At 51.0% G+C, this 17,604-nt stretch overlaps 1 long non-coding RNA gene and 4 other non-coding genes across 5 annotated transcripts; 3 read left to right on the forward strand and 2 right to left on the reverse strand.

Moving 5' to 3' along the window:
- Window positions 1-113: 113 nt before the first annotated feature.
- On the reverse strand, window positions 114-195 carry TRNAL-AAG (transfer RNA leucine (anticodon AAG)). The gene has a single exon. It is a non-coding gene; the product is annotated as a tRNA-Leu (tRNA).
- A 230-nt stretch (window positions 196-425) lies between these two features.
- On the forward strand, window positions 426-12,871 carry LOC125939423 (uncharacterized). The gene is made up of 4 exons (XR_007463049.1): window positions 426-885; window positions 2,230-2,388; window positions 3,416-3,583; window positions 12,345-12,871. It is a non-coding gene; the product is annotated as an uncharacterized LOC125939423 (long non-coding RNA).
- Window positions 4,425-4,496, reverse strand: TRNAE-CUC (transfer RNA glutamic acid (anticodon CUC)). Its single transcript has one exon. It is a non-coding gene; the product is annotated as a tRNA-Glu (tRNA).
- TRNAF-GAA (transfer RNA phenylalanine (anticodon GAA)) lies at window positions 5,029-5,101 on the forward strand. Its single transcript has one exon. It is a non-coding gene; the product is annotated as a tRNA-Phe (tRNA).
- Window positions 12,872-16,159: 3,288 nt separating the features above from the next.
- Window positions 16,160-16,232, forward strand: TRNAM-CAU (transfer RNA methionine (anticodon CAU)). The gene has a single exon. It is a non-coding gene; the product is annotated as a tRNA-Met (tRNA).
- The last annotated feature ends 1,372 nt before the right edge of the window (window positions 16,233-17,604 follow it).

A 17,604-nucleotide genomic window follows, 5' to 3' on the forward strand; every position in this document is an offset into this window, starting at 1 on the left:
GGCCGGGCTGCGGCTGTATCCGGAGCAAACACGAGGCAAAGGAGGAGAAAAAGGGGCCTGCCTCAGGATGTGGGGACGGTCCACACTGCGCGTGAAGAAAGAAAAAGAAGCTCTGGCAGCGGTGGGATTCGAACCCACGCCCCCGAAGAGACTGGAGCCTTAATCCAGCGCCTTAGACCGCTCGGCCACGCTACCACTTCCGGCGCAGATGCTCCCTCCCGGCCCCCTAGAGGCGTGAACAGCAGCCGCCGGAGACTTCCGCCTCGCTAGGCCTCCGCCCTCTGACCGGCAGCCCGCCTCCCTCACTGCGGGCGGGGACCAGGCAGTCCCTGAGGACCCGGGCGGCGGTGGCGTAGCAGTCTCTGTGTCGTTACAGAGCAGATCGGCTGCTAAACTGCGCCGCGTCTGCTCTGCGCAGGCGCGGGGCTGCCATGACCCGCACCTTTGACGAAGGCAGTTTGGTCCATACGTGAGAATACGCTGAGGGCATTTTATGTCAGAAATAAGGTCGCAGTAAAGTTAGCTGCAGTTTCTGTTTGATCTGCTTTTATCTTCAAAACTTTCACGGAGTGTGTTTGCGGACATTCCAAGGAAGCCTAGCCTTTGGTACCATTTCCCACACTCGTTCCTGGAACTCACCGCACGTTCCCGCGGCTCCCGTCACTGCCGGAAGCCGCAGACGCGCGTGCTCTCGCGGGGATGCTTGTGCTCTCGCGGTAACGCTCGTGGTCTCGCGGGACATGCGCTGGAGGGGATGCGCGTACTCCCGCGGTCCTGGAGGCAGAGCTGTGGTGTCCTCGCGCGCAGGCTCTGGCGGAGGGGGTGGCGCCAGTCCCCTGGTGGCTGCCGGACCCTGGTTGTGGCCACATCCCCCCATCCTCCGAGGTCAGCATCCACGGCTCTTCTCTGTTCACACGGCCTCCGCCTCCTACAGAGGTCACCAGCTGCGCCTTACAGGGTCAAGCTGGAGCACCTCCCAAATAAGCGTGGAGGGCACACTTCACCTCCCCCACAGGAGCCCCAGGGCACCCCTGGAAACACTAGTTATTTTACTGGGGTTTGGCTGGACCGTCATCCTTGAGAGAGACCTGCGTAGACTCGGGTACGACCAGGCAGGTGTAAGGCGCTGAGGTTGTCTTGTGCAGCAATAACGCCCCTTGGAAATGTTGGCCTGATAACCTGCTGACAGAGTCCCAGCAGCCTTCCCAGGTGCGACAGCGCCCACACCTACTGTCCTTGACAACGTGTATCCACCTGGACAGGAATAGAATATTCCAGATGGCGGAATATTCACACCGCGGATGACAGGACCCTCTCCGGCCAGACCCAGGAGCCCCATATTCCCAGCCAGGCACGGGGTGTCTTGTTTTAAGTTGTGGTTAAAAACACATCACGCACAACTGAGCATTTTAACCGTTTATAAGGGTAGAGCTCAGTGGCGTTAGGTACGTTCACATCCCGCTCCTTGCGTTCTCTCCTTTCCATTTTGTAAACAACCGGGGGATCACAACTCAGAGTCACAATTTGCCCAGAGAGCCCCACCCGGTGTGGGGGTGCCATCCCATCGATGGGGCTGGGTCATGTTTGTCCTCTTCCTTTCTCCTTTGAATGGAGAGAAAGCGGTGCATGAAACAGCCAGTGACTGTGGAAGGAGGCTGAGGGTTTCCCTTGGGAAGCAGATGGGAGAGGGAGGGCAGGTGGGTGATTGATCAATGAAGTGTTAGTGTGGCTTCAACAAACAAATGTATGTCACACAGTGATTCACTAGTATCTCCTCATCCTTAGTTGCAATACTCTGGTAATTACCTGCAAAACTTCTTCAGGAAAATGACTAAGAAAAAAGATTATCAAGAGAGCAGAAGCAACATAGTCACCCTCCGAGCTAAAGCCTCCCTTTCCCTAGTCCCACAATATATCCCAAGCTGGGAGCCCCCTTCCTCACCTGTGGTGTCTGCTGCCCTCACCTGGGCTCCCTGCCCAGTGCTCCCTGAATCCCTCGCCGCGACAGCAGTGTCCTCTCCACCATCAGGACTGTGTACTCCCATGGGTTCTGGATCTCCCGACGCGATGGCCAGAGCTTGGTAGAGACCCACCACTTTGTGACCATATTTAATGCTTAGAGACACAGAGCAAGAATACCATCCTGCTACATGTTCATTGATTCAGTGTTTCACCAATTTCACCTTGATCCATCAAAGCACCAATCCAAAAACTGATTTCTCTCTCTAGTGTTTGCATTCCTGCATGATGAACTCAGAGGGGAAAACAGAAGGATGAAGTAAGCTGAGAGAGACTATACCAACAAGTGGACAATGACAGTCTACCCAGTCCTTCAGCAAGTATTGACTGCTAGCTACAGAGGATAGTTTGCAGGGAGGGGGACAAAACGTAAGAGACTCTTAAATACAGAGAACAAACTGAGGGTTGCTGGAGGGGTTGTGGGTGAGGGGTGGGCTAAATGAGTAAAGGGCATTAAGGAGGCCCCTTGGGAGGAGCATTGGGTGTTGTATGTAGGGGATGAATCACTACATTCTACTCCTGAAATCATCATTGCACTATATGCTAACTAACTTGGATGTAAAATTGAAAAAATATATATATATATATATATATATATATATATATATATATATAATTAGATATATATCATATATATTAGATATATTAGATATATATATCATATATATATTAGATATATACATCATTAGATATATATCATTAGAAATAAAAAAGTATAGTTTGTCAGCTTCCAGTATATACGAGGCTATTCTGTGTCTTTCTGCCTTATGTTTCACAGGAAATCAGCCCTCTAGGCCTGAAGGTAATTGCTTCCTGAGCAATCTTTTCACATTGTCATATTTTGTCTTCTCTGAAGCAACAATCTTTGCTTCATTTCTTTTTATATCTATTTTTAGGGAGCAGTCTGGGTGGGAGCCCTGAATGTGCTTAATGTCTTTTTTTTTTTTTTTTAACTTTTCCACATAAAGCTAATTAGATTAGGGACAAGGGACTCTTCTTTGAAAGCTATATGGTTTTTCTCCTGTTATAAGCTGTTACTTTTTCTCCATGGAGAAAAAAATTTCCCTAATCTGTATCCTAGCACAGTAGGTTCCGTTTGCTCTCCAGACTGCTACCTGTGGGTTTTGGTTTTGTATATATAATCAGTGCCAAGCATAGTGCCCAGGTCTATGGTAGACAAACTTATTGGACAACTTGATCTTACATATGTGTCAAACTTTATTAACTGAGGGAGGTATTGGCAGGATGACAAAGTACTGCCCCAGCTCACAGAGGTTTGGGGAATTCATGATTTTATATAGAGGGGAAGGGGCGGGAATGTGAAACTAATCAGAAAAAGAGAACTGCTTCATTTAACATGATCATTAAAACATCGTGTCCCCACCTGTTAGTACAGTGAGATCGGGGCACCACGACCTCGTGTGGCAGCAGAGAGGTCACTGTGCATGGAACTCGAGAAATGAGGAGGAAACAAGCACTACAACGTGGCTGCGATCTAGACGAGCCGAGTAAAAAGACTGGTGCCGCCGCGGGACAGACGGGACTTCACCGTCGGCTTCCCCAGGTGTGCGTTCAGGGACGCGGCGACCCCTCGTGCGTCCGTCCCGGCAGTTCCTCGGGCAGCTGTTGCCACCGACGTCCCGGGGAACAGGGCGTCCAGGGGGACAGGGCGTCCCGGGGGTCAGAGCCACGGCGGGGGACAGAGCGTACCGGGGGAGGGGGGCGTCCAGGGTGGCACAGGGCGTCCGGGGGGAGGGCAGGGCGTCCCAGAGTCAGAGCCGCGGCGGAGCAGGCCGTCCAGGGGTCAGAGCCGCAGCGGGGGACAGAGCGCCCAGGGGGGAAGGGCCACGGCGGGGGACAGAGCGTACCGGGGGGGTGGGAGGGGAGGCGTCCAGGGGGCCACAGGGCGTCCAGGGGTCAGAGCCACGGCGGGGCTGGGTGTCCCGAGTGGCAGGGAGGGGCAGGACGGGCTGCCAGGAAGGCTTGTCCCGGGCGACCCTGCTTGCATCAGCCGCCGTAGTCCTGGGCGCTCGAGGGGGTGGTGGGACACCCCCGCCTGGTGACTTCCCGGCCCCTCCCGGCCTCCTGCCCGTGGTCCAGGTGCTCAGCTCGTTCCAAAGAGCCCCGCAGGTGACCGCTTCCCTCCGAACTTCCCGGCTCCGGAGCCCTCCCGTGGGGTCGGGGCCGCGGGACTCTGGGAACCGCGCGGCGCTGGCAGTGCAGCCGGGTGAGCGTTCTCTCATCGTTTTGTTTACACCACGGAATTATGTTGTCATTTTGCACGTGCAACACCAACACTTGTGGAGGGTTGCAAAGATGCCTCACGTGAAAATGAAAAGTTCTTGTAGAATTGAAGGCCAAGGGTACTTGCTCCTGCCGGGCCGGCGCAGGCAGAAAAAGTCACTTTCCCTGACCGGGAATCGAACCCGGGCCGCGGCGGTGAGAGCGCCGAATCCTAACCACTAGACCACCAGGGACGGTGCTGGAAGAGGCGCCGAACAACCCTACAGGCTGGATGCACCTGCCTCCGGCCTGTGAGCCGCTGCGCGACCTCGACTTCGGAGTCTATACCTGTGCGGGGGCGCGCGTGGGGGGGGGAGGGGATGATTATGTGAACCCCACCCGCAGGGGGGACGAGGCGCGTGTGGACCCCACCCTCGGGAGGACGAGGGGCATGTGGACTCTATCCTCAGGGGGGACGAGGAGCGTGTGGACCCCACCCGGGCCCCACCCGCAGGGGCGACGGGGCGCATGTGGACCCCACCCGCAGAGGGGACGAGGGGCATGTGGACCCCGCCCGGGGTTCATGGCAGAGCTAAACCAGTCCTTAGGGCGGTCTTCATGGTAGCTACCTGGACTGTCTTCCGTGCCCCTCCTCGTAGATCGCGGAGGGATCCGACACGAAACCGTTCCGTTATCTTTGGTTTCCTCAACACCCTTCAGCGTGCTGAATACGTAAAGACTCCAGTGATAAAGTCATCTATCTTAGACGAGGACCGAGTGGGCGGAGCCGAAATAGCTCAGTTGGGAGAGCGTTAGACTGAAGATCTAAAGGTCCCTGGTTCGATCCCGGGTTTCGGCAAAGAGCTCTCTTTTTTTTTTTTTTTTGGAGCCTGTAATAGTTAGAATATTGATTTTGACCCCAACAAGTGTGACAATATCCGTTGAACCGAAAAAAAAAAAAAAGAAAAAGGGCGACTTTTTCTGAAAACGTGCAGACCAGGAGGATGGTGCGATAAGGACGCCCTAGGAGAGGCCGGAAGAGAACGTGTAACGGGAGGAGCCAAAAGTGCTCAAGGAAAACCACTTCCCTCCCCTCTTCCCTGCGGCATCTGCTTCTCTGGCTGCAGCTCGGCTCCGCACAAACCCTCCCTCTCTTCCCGCCCGCGGACTCCATCCCAGCACCCGGAGCCCGAGGCAGGAGGCCCGAGGCGCTCCTTTCCGCGTCATGACCCCCTCCCCTCCCCACCCCCCAGCCCCATTCTCTGCCAAAGGCAGGGACTGCAGGTGTACAGGGGGAAGGGAAGTTTAATAGGAGGAATAGCAATTCCATTTTATTCTCCATTTCACGTCGCTTCAACAAATATTTATTGAGTGAGTGCGCTCCACGCAGCTCTGCAGAGCAAGAGAGGCAGGAAAGGAGAGCACAGGAAAGGTTCCCGGCACAGGGAACTAGCTGAGAATGTACCCCGCCGAGGCGGGGCGGGGCGGGGAGCGCGGCAGAGGGAGCCCAGAGGCTGCCTTAGCCTCCCTAGACCTCCTGCTGACCTGCCCGCTCTGAGCTGGGCCCAGTCTTTGCCTTGCTTCTCAGAGAACAAGGTTTCCCTCATTTCCAAGGCTGATTAACACTCGTCTGAGCTAATGACCGCTCGGCCCATGCCATGCTGCCCTGGGTCTTGACCTCTCCCTTACCTGCCTCTTTTCACGGTAGGAATGCCTGAATCTCCATCTTCACACACCAAACACACACTTGCCCTCCTGCCTTGCCCTCCGGATTCTTCCCGGACTCCCCTTCACCCACCACCACACCCGTTGGAAGAACAGCATTTGTCTCCACTTCTTTGCCGCATCGGTCCCGCAGTAGCTGAGGTCTGCCCTCAGAGAACATTACCCTGCACTTGCCAGCCTTCAAATGCCTTCGTTCTTTTTTGGCCCTAAATTAATGGTGTGCAGGCTGCACACTGCTGGTGTCCCTCCCTGCCTCCAGCGCCTTCCCTTGGTCCTGGGACTTCCACTCCTGCCATCCTTCTCCCGGCTCTGTCTGCTCCGCTTCTGACTCTCCTCTTCCCCTCCTGTAAGGACCCCTAGAAATGGTTACTTTCCAGGTCCTGACCTCCATCATCTTTGAATTAAATTTTTAATTGTTAGACAACTGTAGATTCACATGCAGTTATAAATAAGGCACAGAGATCCCAACCAGGCACCGGTTACCTGGTTGCCCCCAGTGGTGACATCTTGCAAAACTTGAGTGCAATGTCACTAGCAGGTTGCTGATATGATAAAGTCAAGATACAGAACATTTCCATCAGCACTGGGATGTCGACCTTTTACAGCCACATCCACTTTCCTCCTGCCCCCCACCCCCACATATGTGGCAATCACTAATGTGCTTTCCATATCTATAACTGTAATTTCAAGAATGGGACATAAATGGAATCAGAGCATGGAACCTCTTGAGATTGACTTTTTGCACTCACTATGATAATTCTCTGGAGATTCATCCAGGTTGTTGAATGCATCAATGGTTTATTCCTTTTTCTTACTGAGTAGTATTCTCTAGTGTGAATTTACCACACTTTGTGTGAACTTCCTCCCACTGAAAGACATCTGGGGCATTTCCAGTTTGTTGCTATTATGAATAAAGCTATTATACACCTTTGTGTACAGGTTTTTGTGTAAATATCAGCCTGCATTCCTCTGGAGTAAATACTCAGGACTGCAACTTGGTACTTGCATGTTTGGTTTCTAAAGAAACTGCCAAACTGCTTTTCAGAGTGGCTGTGCCATCACCTGCCCACCAGCCGTGTACACAGCCTCATCAGTCTTTGGTGTGGTCAGTTTTACTCTAGCCATTCTGACAGGTACAGAATGATACCTCGTTGTGGTGGTAATTTGTCTTTCCCTAGCAGCTAATGATGTGGAAACTTTTTTCATCTGCTTATTTGCATTTATGTACCTTCTTTGGTGAAATATCTCTTTAGGTCTTTTGTCCAATCCAGTAAGAACATTTGTGCGCAGGTTTTTGTGTGAGAAGCCGCTGAAAACAACTTGAAGTTCGGACTTGTTACCAACTGCCTTATTATATACTTGTCACAGCGTGCAATTCTTACGCAGCTGTATTTACAAAATGTGATACAGCCTTACTGCTTTGGGAAAGGCCCAGGGCACCATGGAGAAATCCCCGTGATAATAGGCTGGTCAGAAGAGTTTCCTCCAGTCCCAACTGACTGCACCACCCTCCCCTGCATCAAAACCTAAACATCAAGCATAGGATAGTGTTTAAAAAATAATAATAATAAGACAACAGGCCCCAAAAGGAGTGGCTTATGCTAAGCACCATGTCACCAAAACAAGACTTAATTAGTTTTGGCTCTTCCAGAGATGGAATCTTAAACCAATCAATCAGGAATTTCCCGATCAGTGTAAGTGAGGTAGCCTGCCTGATAGACACCGCCCCCTCAACAAAAGAAGTTGGTAGCCAAAAAAAAAAAAAAAAAAGGATTGTTCCGAGCAAGTGAACTTCCCATTGGGTAAGGGGCAGGAGAGTCTTAGGAGGATTACATCAACTTACTTTGTGGGGGGGGCGGGGGGTGTTGAGAAGGCCCAAGTGACAAATTACCTCTTTGGTGCTGATCAGAAAATTCCCAACCGACCTGTTGAGACTTTCACTTCCAGAGAAGGCTGGAACTGCAGTCAAGTTAGGTGTTACGCCCAGGTTTGGTGACTTGGCCTATATAACACCATTTGGGGCCTGTGCTTTCTTTTGAACAATAAGTATATATTTGGTCTTTATTGTGTTCCTGGCACTGAGCTCCCACACCTCTTGGAATTTCCTAAATTAGGAGAACTACAGAGGTGTGCTTTGTTATGTTAATGAGGTGACTTTTGGATCCCCAGGGGACAGAGACTGGTTGCCAGGGAAACCAATCAGGAAATGCACCAGTTACTAGTTTAGCTCGAGAGAATCGGAGGTGCACGGGCCAGGCCGTTGGAGGGAAGGTAAGGATGAGGCGGTAACAGGAAGGATGACAGACCCACCTTGTGTAAAAGCCAGTCTCCAAAGACTGACCTGAATGTGGCACATCTGTCACCGACCGCCCTGTGGGCCGGTCCCAGTGAACCTGGGCTGACCTCCTAGAATGTCACTGAAGTGGCCCTGTGACATTTCTGTAAGAAAGGGCGGTTAGTTAGTCTCTAAGAGGAAGCCTGGAGGCCAGCCCGGAGGAGGCTGTGCACAGCGGTGGGGAAGGTCAGAGTCCTGGCCAGGCAGCACTTCCTGAGGACCCCCATCACACTAGACGGGCGAGGTGGCTACAAAGTGGGTCACAGTTCACACTACTCCTTCATTATAGGACATTAACATACCAAAATCTCCTCCCTAAGGGAGCCAGGACAGGAACCCGTAACCAAATAAGGAGGAAAAGAAGCATGTAGCCCTGCTTCCAAGAAAGCCCTGTCCCAAGTAAGAACATTCCAGCCCCTCCTTAACCGCTGTCAGTAAAAAATACAAACCCAACCCCCAGGGCCCGCAGCTCGCTCTAGCATGTTCCCGCTCTCTCCCTCTCTCTCTCTCTCTCACCCTCTCACATCTCTAGAGTGTACTTTTTGAGGAGGGAGCAAAAGGCAAGCTGACAAGCTGCAAACAGCCCCCCCCACCACTACCAACCAGGTGGGACATGTGTGATGTTCCTCGGGCTCTCCTGGATGCCCAAGAACAAAAAAAGGGGGAAAACAAAGGGTTAACTAGAGATCACAGTCCTGCAGGACGGGAGTCTCCATCAGTTTACAAATGCCTTAGTAACTAACAAGAAAAGGCAATCTTACCCATTGTCTAATCTCCAGAAACCTATAGACTCTGTTTCCTGGAGCCCCAACATCACCCTCCCCTCCATAGTGATGTGGGAACAAAGGCAGAAGGAAATGGCAGGTAGAACTAAGTTTCCTTATAACCTGCAGCCCATTGACAAATACTTGAGAGTAAAACGTTTCTCCAGGAACCCCCTACTGTCTCAATGCTAATGCTTTGCTAGAGGGAAAACCACCATACCATGACACTAGCTAGGCCTCCAGTGTCCTGTGAATCTTCTCTAGCACATGAAAATCTCGCTTGAAACTTCCCCTGTACTTTACCTGCCTCAACACCATAGTATATAACCAGTCTCTCTTCGTGGTCCTGGGCAACTCTTTCTGCCCACAGGTCCTGTACCCATGCTTCAATAAAGTCATCTTTTTGCACCAAAGACGTCGTCTTCAGGAATTTTTTCTTGGCCGTCAGCTCCAGACCCCACCATCACCGCAAAAACCTCATCACTCTTCACTTTAATAAACTTAACGTGCTTGCGTCTCTCGTCCACTGCATTGTGTCTACTCTTGAATTCTCTCTCCTGAGGAGACCCAGAGCCTCAGCAATGTCTTTTGGACAGGCCAAGTGGAGGCCTCAGGGCCCAGGGTCTCCCCAGTTCCCCAACAACAGCTCCAGGCCTGAGGCCTGAGCCATAAGAACCCTTGCAGCTTCTCACTTGGTTTCCTGGAAAGCTCCCTCTCAGAACCCGGTAACCAGACTGTGGGAAAGCAGCCACGTGGCAAGGCCAAGGCGAGGCCCCCCAGGGAGCAGCTTCAGCTGAGTCCTTGTGTTATGGAACCAGGCTGGAACGCTGGCTGGCGGAAAAACCAAACAGCACTTGGAGATCTTGGTGGTTTGGAAATTTATTTAACACCGGCGGGCTCAAAGGAGACCATTTCTCCAAAGATCTGAGCCCCGAATGCAAGCGGGAAGGGTAATCTATAGTTGTCAGCCTCCATATCTGTGGAGGTTTTCTCGGGCACAGCAAACAGGGCAAGAAGAACCCGGAAGAGGGGTCTCCAAGCCAGAGACCAGAGCTTGTTTTAGTCCCGTTGGCCATCTTTGGCGAAGTACTTTATTCATTTCTCCAACACTAGTAGATCAGAAGCATCAACTGCCCCTGCCAGTCAGGTGAGTGCGCCCTCGGGGACATCCCAGCCCAATCATGCCTGCTGGGGAGGACTGGAGTTCCTGCTCACATCACATGAAACAATTGCCCAGTCAAGCCCACAGAATCAAGAAAGAGAATAAAATGGGGTTTGTTTTGTTTTGTTTTTGTTTTTAGAAATCATAGCACATTGCCACAAACTTAATTGGCTTCAAGCAGCACAAATCTTGGACTCCTGTTGCCCCGGAGTCTGGTGTGGTCCCACCATGCTGAAATCAAGGTTTTGGCCAGTGCATTTCTTTCTGAGAGGCTTTAGACACTGATGTCTTTGTTTTCTGCTGGCTGTAGGGTAATGGCCATTCGCGACTTCTAAAGGCTCCTAAGAGCCATCAGTGGGGTCCTTCTCAAATAACACCCCATGACCTACTCTCCGCTTCCCCTGCCACTTTTAAGGACTCTTGTGATCAAGGTCCTTGACCTTCATCGCATCCCCTGTAAAGAATAAATTTAAAATTTTGTATGTCTTGCCTATTGTTCGATGTGAGCACCATTAAATTTTTCTAGACTTAGTTTGCTATATACCCTAAGATTATAAAAATACTTACTAACCAGCATTTTCTCGCTTCTGTAATCTTGCTTGCTTAACACATTCTTCCCCTTCCCCCTTCCCCCTTTTTCTCCCGCCACAAGTAACGGACAAAGCCTTCCCGCCAAAGGACAGACAAAGGATGCCCAATCAGAGAACAACAAATGTCTTTACTTTAAAATCAACCAATCAGGCCCCTCATAACCTGAAACCTCCCCTATGCTAATTGTCTCTGTCTATAAAAACACTGTACCAACCCTGATCGGGGCCTCTTAGCGTCACTAGCAACGAGTACGCGGAGGTCCAGGTTCGAACCTGCAATAAACGACCCTTGCCGCTTGGCTTTGACTTACGACTCTGGTGGTCTCTTGTGGGGGGTTTCGCGACCTCGGGCATTACACCCCCAAGTCCCTTCTACCATGTAAAATTCACAGGTTCCAGGGATACGTGGATACCTTTGTTGGGGGGCGGAGGGGAGGCATTATTCTTCCTTCCACAAGCCTCTATGCTTTGGAACTCTTGTTTACACTTTTATAGATCATCAGAACACATTGTGAGCTGTGTCTTGACAATGCTCCAGACTTTAAACTTGACCTCAAAGACCATGCGGAGACCGAGAAGCGTCCTTCTGGCCAGAGAGGTCGGTGTAACTGGTATTTTTGCAGGCTGGTCCTGCCAGTACTGTGGGAGCTGGGCCGCAGCTGACACACAGGTGCCTTTATGCAAATTATGTGACCCACATGGATGGATGAATTACAATAAAGTACCAAACAGGGGAAATGCCAACTCTTTTCAAGGACTCAAGGCTGGGGTCTCTGGGCTCAGCCCAACGTCAGTCCCTATTCACCTTCTCCACAATGGCTTGCAGGACACGTCAAGTGACAGGCCCTGAGTAGAGCACAGAAGAGGGAGAATCCATGGGACCAGGTCACTGGAGGAACATGGCAAGTAAAACAGAACCAGGGGTTGAAAAGGACAGGAACATGATGATGCCATTCACCTGCCATCACAGCAGCTGGTCTCCTCCAAGGCGATGCTTTTCTTATGAAGATGTGAGATTGGAAAACCAGGGTCTAAACAGAACAACAGGCCCAGTCCACACAGGTGGATAAATGCCATTGTTCACTGCCACATGGGAGTCCCCAAGGCCAGAAGACAAGTTTGGAAGTGAATGAAAGGAAGCCAACAGAGCTGATGAGGACGTGTTGCTGGGAATCATCTCCTTAACATACTTGAGAACTGGCTCAGAACTGAGGGGTCTCAGCAGGTGGGGAGGACAGAGCAGGAGATTGAGGAGAAAAAGGAGGGGAGAAAAGGATAAGAAGACAATGACAGGAAGATATTTCAGGATAAAATCTAGGCTAGACTAATTGTCAAAGAGGGAAAGAAATATTAACAATTCCCTTAATCTGAGAACTGTAGTTTCTTCCCCCCCTAAGAATCACAGTTTCATTAAATTTGCCTGCATGATTCTGTCAGGAGCCAACTTCTATACTTCCACCTTCCCCAGGTACCTATGAAACTTGTGAGAAAAAATCCTACCCATGCTCTCTTCTCTTTCCCTGCAGAGAGAGGATACACCACAGCTTCCAAAACCTCGTTGAGCAAATGGGGCCCAGGTGTGCAAGCGGGATGCTGGTTCCCTCAGCCCTTCCTGCCATCCAACCCTCCTCTCTCTAGGCTTTTCACTGCTGAAGGTATTCTCTCCCTCCTCCCCTAGTGTTTCTCAAATTTTTTCTAGTAGGATCCGTAATTAGAAACGCTATTCACATCACAACCCTTACTTATTTGTAATGCATGCTGACATTTTGCAACCTATTCTTTCATCTAAATTGAAATTCTAGGGGCGCCTGGGTGGCACAGTCGGTTAAGCGTCCGACTTCAGCCAGGTCACGATCTCGCTGTCAGTGAGTTCGAGCCCGACGGGGCTCTGGGCTGATGGCTCGGAGCCTGGAGCCTGTTTTGATTCTGTGTATCCCTCTCTCTCTGCCCGTCCCCCGTTCATGCTCTGTCTCTCTCTGTCCCAAAAATAAATAAAAAACGTTAAAAAAATAAATAAATAAATTGAAATTCTAGTTGTGATCCACTGAAGTGATTCATGGCCCACAAAGGCATCACAACCTGCAATTTGAAAAACTCACCACCTTTGACCTTACACTTAAACTTCAAGTACCAACCCAAGATGTAAATTTCAATTATATCTTATACTGACCACTTCTTGCCTTTCTGGCTCATTTTCTCTTGCCTACTGGCAAATTATTTAACGTGTCTCTTTCCTCCTCACCTCTACACCTCCTTCCATATGCAGCCCAGGTTTCATGGGTAGTCATTAGAATTACTAGCAAGGATAGCCTTCATTTCCTTTCCCCACTCCCAGCCCCTGGACAAATCAAAAATGCGCCACCACTTTCTCCAGACTCTGACTATCTGTGGGTCAAGAACACCCCTGACTGTGCTCCTCTTTTTAACCCATTCTAAACCAGACTTCTCCCCCCACTCCACAGAAACCCTCTCGTGTCTCCGCAGACTCTATGCTGAGAAATCCAGTGGTCAATTCTCAATCTTCAGTTTGCCCACTTCTCAGGAGCATTTGGCCCAGTTGATATTTCCTCTTCACAAAAACACATTCTTCACTTTGCTTCCAGAATACCACACCCTCCCAGTTTTCCTTCTACTTAAATGCAGTTCCTTACTTCCTCATCTTCCCAACCTCTAAAATTTGGAGTTCCCCAGGGCTCTGATGTGAGTCCACATACGTTCTGTATGTACACCCGCTGCCTGCCTGAGCTCACCTGATGACGTGACGGTAAGAACCCTCTGCCCTGATGCTTCCCATACTTAGACCTCCAACCCCATTTCCCACCAAGTGTAGTCAGTGATGTGACTGATGTCTCCTCCACTGAATGTCTAAAAGGCATGTGCTCACAGATGCCTTGATCTGCTCTCCAGCCTACAGAGCTGCTCCTTCTGCATTTGTCCTCACTCCTTCTGCATTTGTCCTCATCTTGATAAAAACACAGCAGTAATTTGTTTTTCTTTTATTTGTTTATTTATCTTGAAAGACAGCAAGTTGGGGGAGGGCAGGGAGAGAGAGAATCCCAAGCAGGGTCCATTTGCACTGTCAGCGCAGAGCCCGAAAACACAGCAGTAATCTGAACTTGTGAAATAAAACTTGATTTTAAATAAGTTATACTTTTAGTAAATAAATCAAAAAAGTCCTGTTTCACCTGTTTGGCTGCCCTTTCCTGTGAACATTTTCTTTCTTTCCAAAGCAGTGTTATTTCCCGTCAACACGAGTCTGTGTCTGCATGTGTGTGTATAAACTTTTGTCACGATCTACATCATACCATCAAACAATGTTGGAGAAAGAGCATATAAATTTCTGTTTTATTGTGGTCCTTTTCGCTACTCTCACCCTCAAAGTGTTTCCAAATTAGAGGATATTCTATCTCACACTTTGAAAGTGAAGGTTTGACAGGAAGCCAGCGGTTTGACATTTTTTCCTATGGCAGATGGTACACAATAGCCATCTGGGAAGCACATGCCTCGGTCCATTTCTATGAAGTTGGAAATCTCATTCAGTTCTTCTGCACATTTTGAAGAAACTACACAGTGACCATAAAGCTCCAAAAACCACAACAGCCTCAATATCACGAGGAAACAAACACAATTATTTTTTAGCAGTGCTGTGTACAAGGTGTGCAGAACACTTACCAGATAATATCTTTTCATTTGCTTTGGTAAAAAGTTTGTAGGCTAAATAGAATTTGTCAAAATTTACATTTGTGCTTTTTGCCAAATATACAGATAGGCGGGCAAGGTCTAGTTTGTATTTGAACAAGATACCAACAACCATTTGTTTTATGTATCTGGTAATTTCGTTAAATCTACATACTGACCGAGAAGAAGGTTTTCAATGCCATGATGCAAATAAAAGGCACAGGGGCTGGGGGAAATCTTCTGTCTTGCTGCTGTATTTTGACGCATGACTTAAAGTGATAGCACATGGCAGACAGCAAGGTCCTCTGAGGAATCAGCTCCAGGCTACCAGGGGCCAGCACGTGGTACTAACGTGTCCTCTCTAGCTCATGCACCTGCTGCAACCTCTGATCAGGAAAGGGAGCAACCAATAAGATCATGCCTGTTTTTTCCTAGTATTAGACCCCATGCCATTTTCAACTGTTAGTGTCATTTGGGAGGTGAAAGATCTTTGGTTAGAACGTCATCGGACTTGTGGACTCAGTGTCCCTGTGCAGGTCCACACCTCCTCCTCCCCCGTGGGGGGTTCCAGATCCGCTTCTCTAGTGAGGTTCTCCCTGTTTTGATTACCTGGCTCAACCAGTTGTACCTGCTTTTTCATTTTAGAGCTTTTCACGATGTCTGGGTCGCACTGGGGCTCATACGGCAATCATTCTCGTTTTCATTACCGGATCTCTTAGAAAATGTGGTCACACTATTCACAGTCTTAAAAATCACACTAGCATGAGAATGAACAAGTCACTGGGTGAAAGGCACAGCCCCGGGGAATCAGCCCATGACATTGCACTAGCCTGGCCTGGGGACCGATGGTGGCTGCACCCGTGCTGAGCACAGCAGAGGGTGCAAACTTGCCTGGTCGCTGTGTTGCACGCCTGAAACGAGCACCTGTGTGTGTCAACTATGCTTCAATTAACAGTACTTAAACTGCAGAATTTGATTCAAAGCACGCGAGTTAAGCTACAGGCAGAACACAGCTGCTCCAAAAATGCTCACTTGGCATATTGAAGTCATTCAGAGGGCGTGTCTCTAGAATCCCAAACTACAGCTTGCAGACAGGCAGGGGGACAGGGACTCAGGAGCAGGAGTCGGATGGACGACAGGGGCAGGGATGGGGGGGCAGGCACTCAGGAGCGGGAGTCGGACAGACGACGGGGGGGGGGGGACAGGCACTCAGGTGCGGGAGTCGGACGGACTGCAGGGGCGAGGGAGGGGACAGGCACTCAGGTGCGGGAGTCGGACGGACGACAGGTGCGGGGGTGGGACAGGGACTCAGGTGCGGGAGTCGGACGCGCCGCAGCCACCCCTCCCCGGACGCCTCAGCGTCTGGACCGCGCGGCCGGGGGTGGGGGGAGGCCGAGAACGGGCGGGACCTGGGGCTCCTCCTGACACTGGGGGCCGCAGTCGTGTGTGTGCAAGGTGGTCCCGCGGGCGGGCGGGGTCCCCGAGGGAGTTCGGGACAAGCTGGGGCGGGGGGCGCGCGTCCGGGTCCTGGGCCTCGGCCTCCGTGGGCCCGAGGGTTTGGCAGCTCCGGCCGGAGGGCGTTTTCTGCCCGGGGCGGGGACGGCGCGAAGCTGGGCCACGTGCAATGTGGGTAAAACCGTGCGCCGAGGGCGCTCCGCCACCTGCCTCCTTAGCGCAGTAGGCAGCGCGTCAGTCTCATAATCTGAAGGTCCTGAGTTCGAACCTCAGAGGGGGCAGCTCACTTTTGCGCCCTGGCGGGTGGACCCGAAGTCCCGGGGCCAGAGAGAGGGAGGGGGGTCTCAGTTTTCTGGCTCCTGGGCCGTCTACACCCGCCGCGACTTATCCTCACCTCTTCCCAAGAGCCAGATCTTGCGTCCGAGTGCCTCTGATTTCCGTTCTTCCTTGGGGCAGTGGCCTTTACCGGTGCCACTCAGTGTGTTGCAAACAAGATGGGACGAGGAAACGAAAACCTGACGTTCAGTTTTCCCAGCGAGGCCTGTGGCCTCCTCTCACATACACCGCAGGTCCTGGCCGCGGCCTCCGGTGTAACCCGGCCCTGACTACTTTCCCACTTACACGCACCGCGCTGGCGGGTGCTCCACAGACATGCGTGTCCGGCGTTGCTGAGACCACCCCGCGCGGGGAAGACGCAAGGAAGGGTTCTTCCCCAGGACCTTCAGAGGGAGAGCAGCTCTGTCAATACCTTGATTTTGGACTCTAGCCTCCAAAACGTAATTAATCACTTGATTTCTGCGAATAGAAAATTAAGCTCTAATTGTGTTAAGCCACACAGTTGGTGGTGATTCGAGCCTGCAGCCCTAGAAAATTAACACACCACTCCTTCTCGGCCTCTGACCTCCCAATACATCAGAGCACCTGTGTTCTTGTCTTCACAGCACTTACTGCTGACCTGCCTCGCCCTTTTATTCAACACGCTTACTATCACCCACCCATGCCCTTACCCCGTACACTCCACGAGGGTCCTCCCGATGTGTTTTGTCCACTCCTGTAGCTCCGGTGCGTATACCTCACTACCTGACCATGAGCCCTCGTCAAATAAATCCATGAGTTAATTAACATTTTAACTCTTTCTGTCTTCCTTCCATATTCCCTACCACTCTCTTACTCCAGGCAATCAACATCTCAAATTTGGATCTTTGCAAAACTGCTCACAGGGGACACACCTACTGAAATCCATCCTGCAGGCCACACCTCTCTGGCTTAGTGCTGGGAAAAGACAGGGCAAGACTTGGATTGTTCCCGCAAAACGTCTGGGCCTCCGAGACTTTGTATTTTGGGAGAGCTCTCTCAACAGGCCGCCGGGATGCAGACTCAACACGGCACATCTCAGTGTCTTCAGGCCCCTCAGCCTCTGGTTCCAGAAGCCTGTATCCCCACAGCTTAACGGATGCACTTAAAGATTTGGGAGACACCAGAGGGCTGGATGGGCTAGATCTTCAGGCAGTTCCTTAGAGAATGATCCTTCCTGGTGCCATCGCTGTTCAGAATCTGTTCCTCTCCTTTGCAGAAACAGAAACCATGTTAATTCACCCCAGAGTTTTTCAGGCCTGGAGGACAGACACACTGTAACCAAATGTCAGAGACATT

Source organism: Panthera uncia (genome assembly GCF_023721935.1).
Source record: "Panthera uncia isolate 11264 chromosome B2 unlocalized genomic scaffold, Puncia_PCG_1.0 HiC_scaffold_25, whole genome shotgun sequence".
NCBI lineage: Eukaryota > Metazoa > Chordata > Mammalia > Carnivora > Felidae > Panthera > Panthera uncia.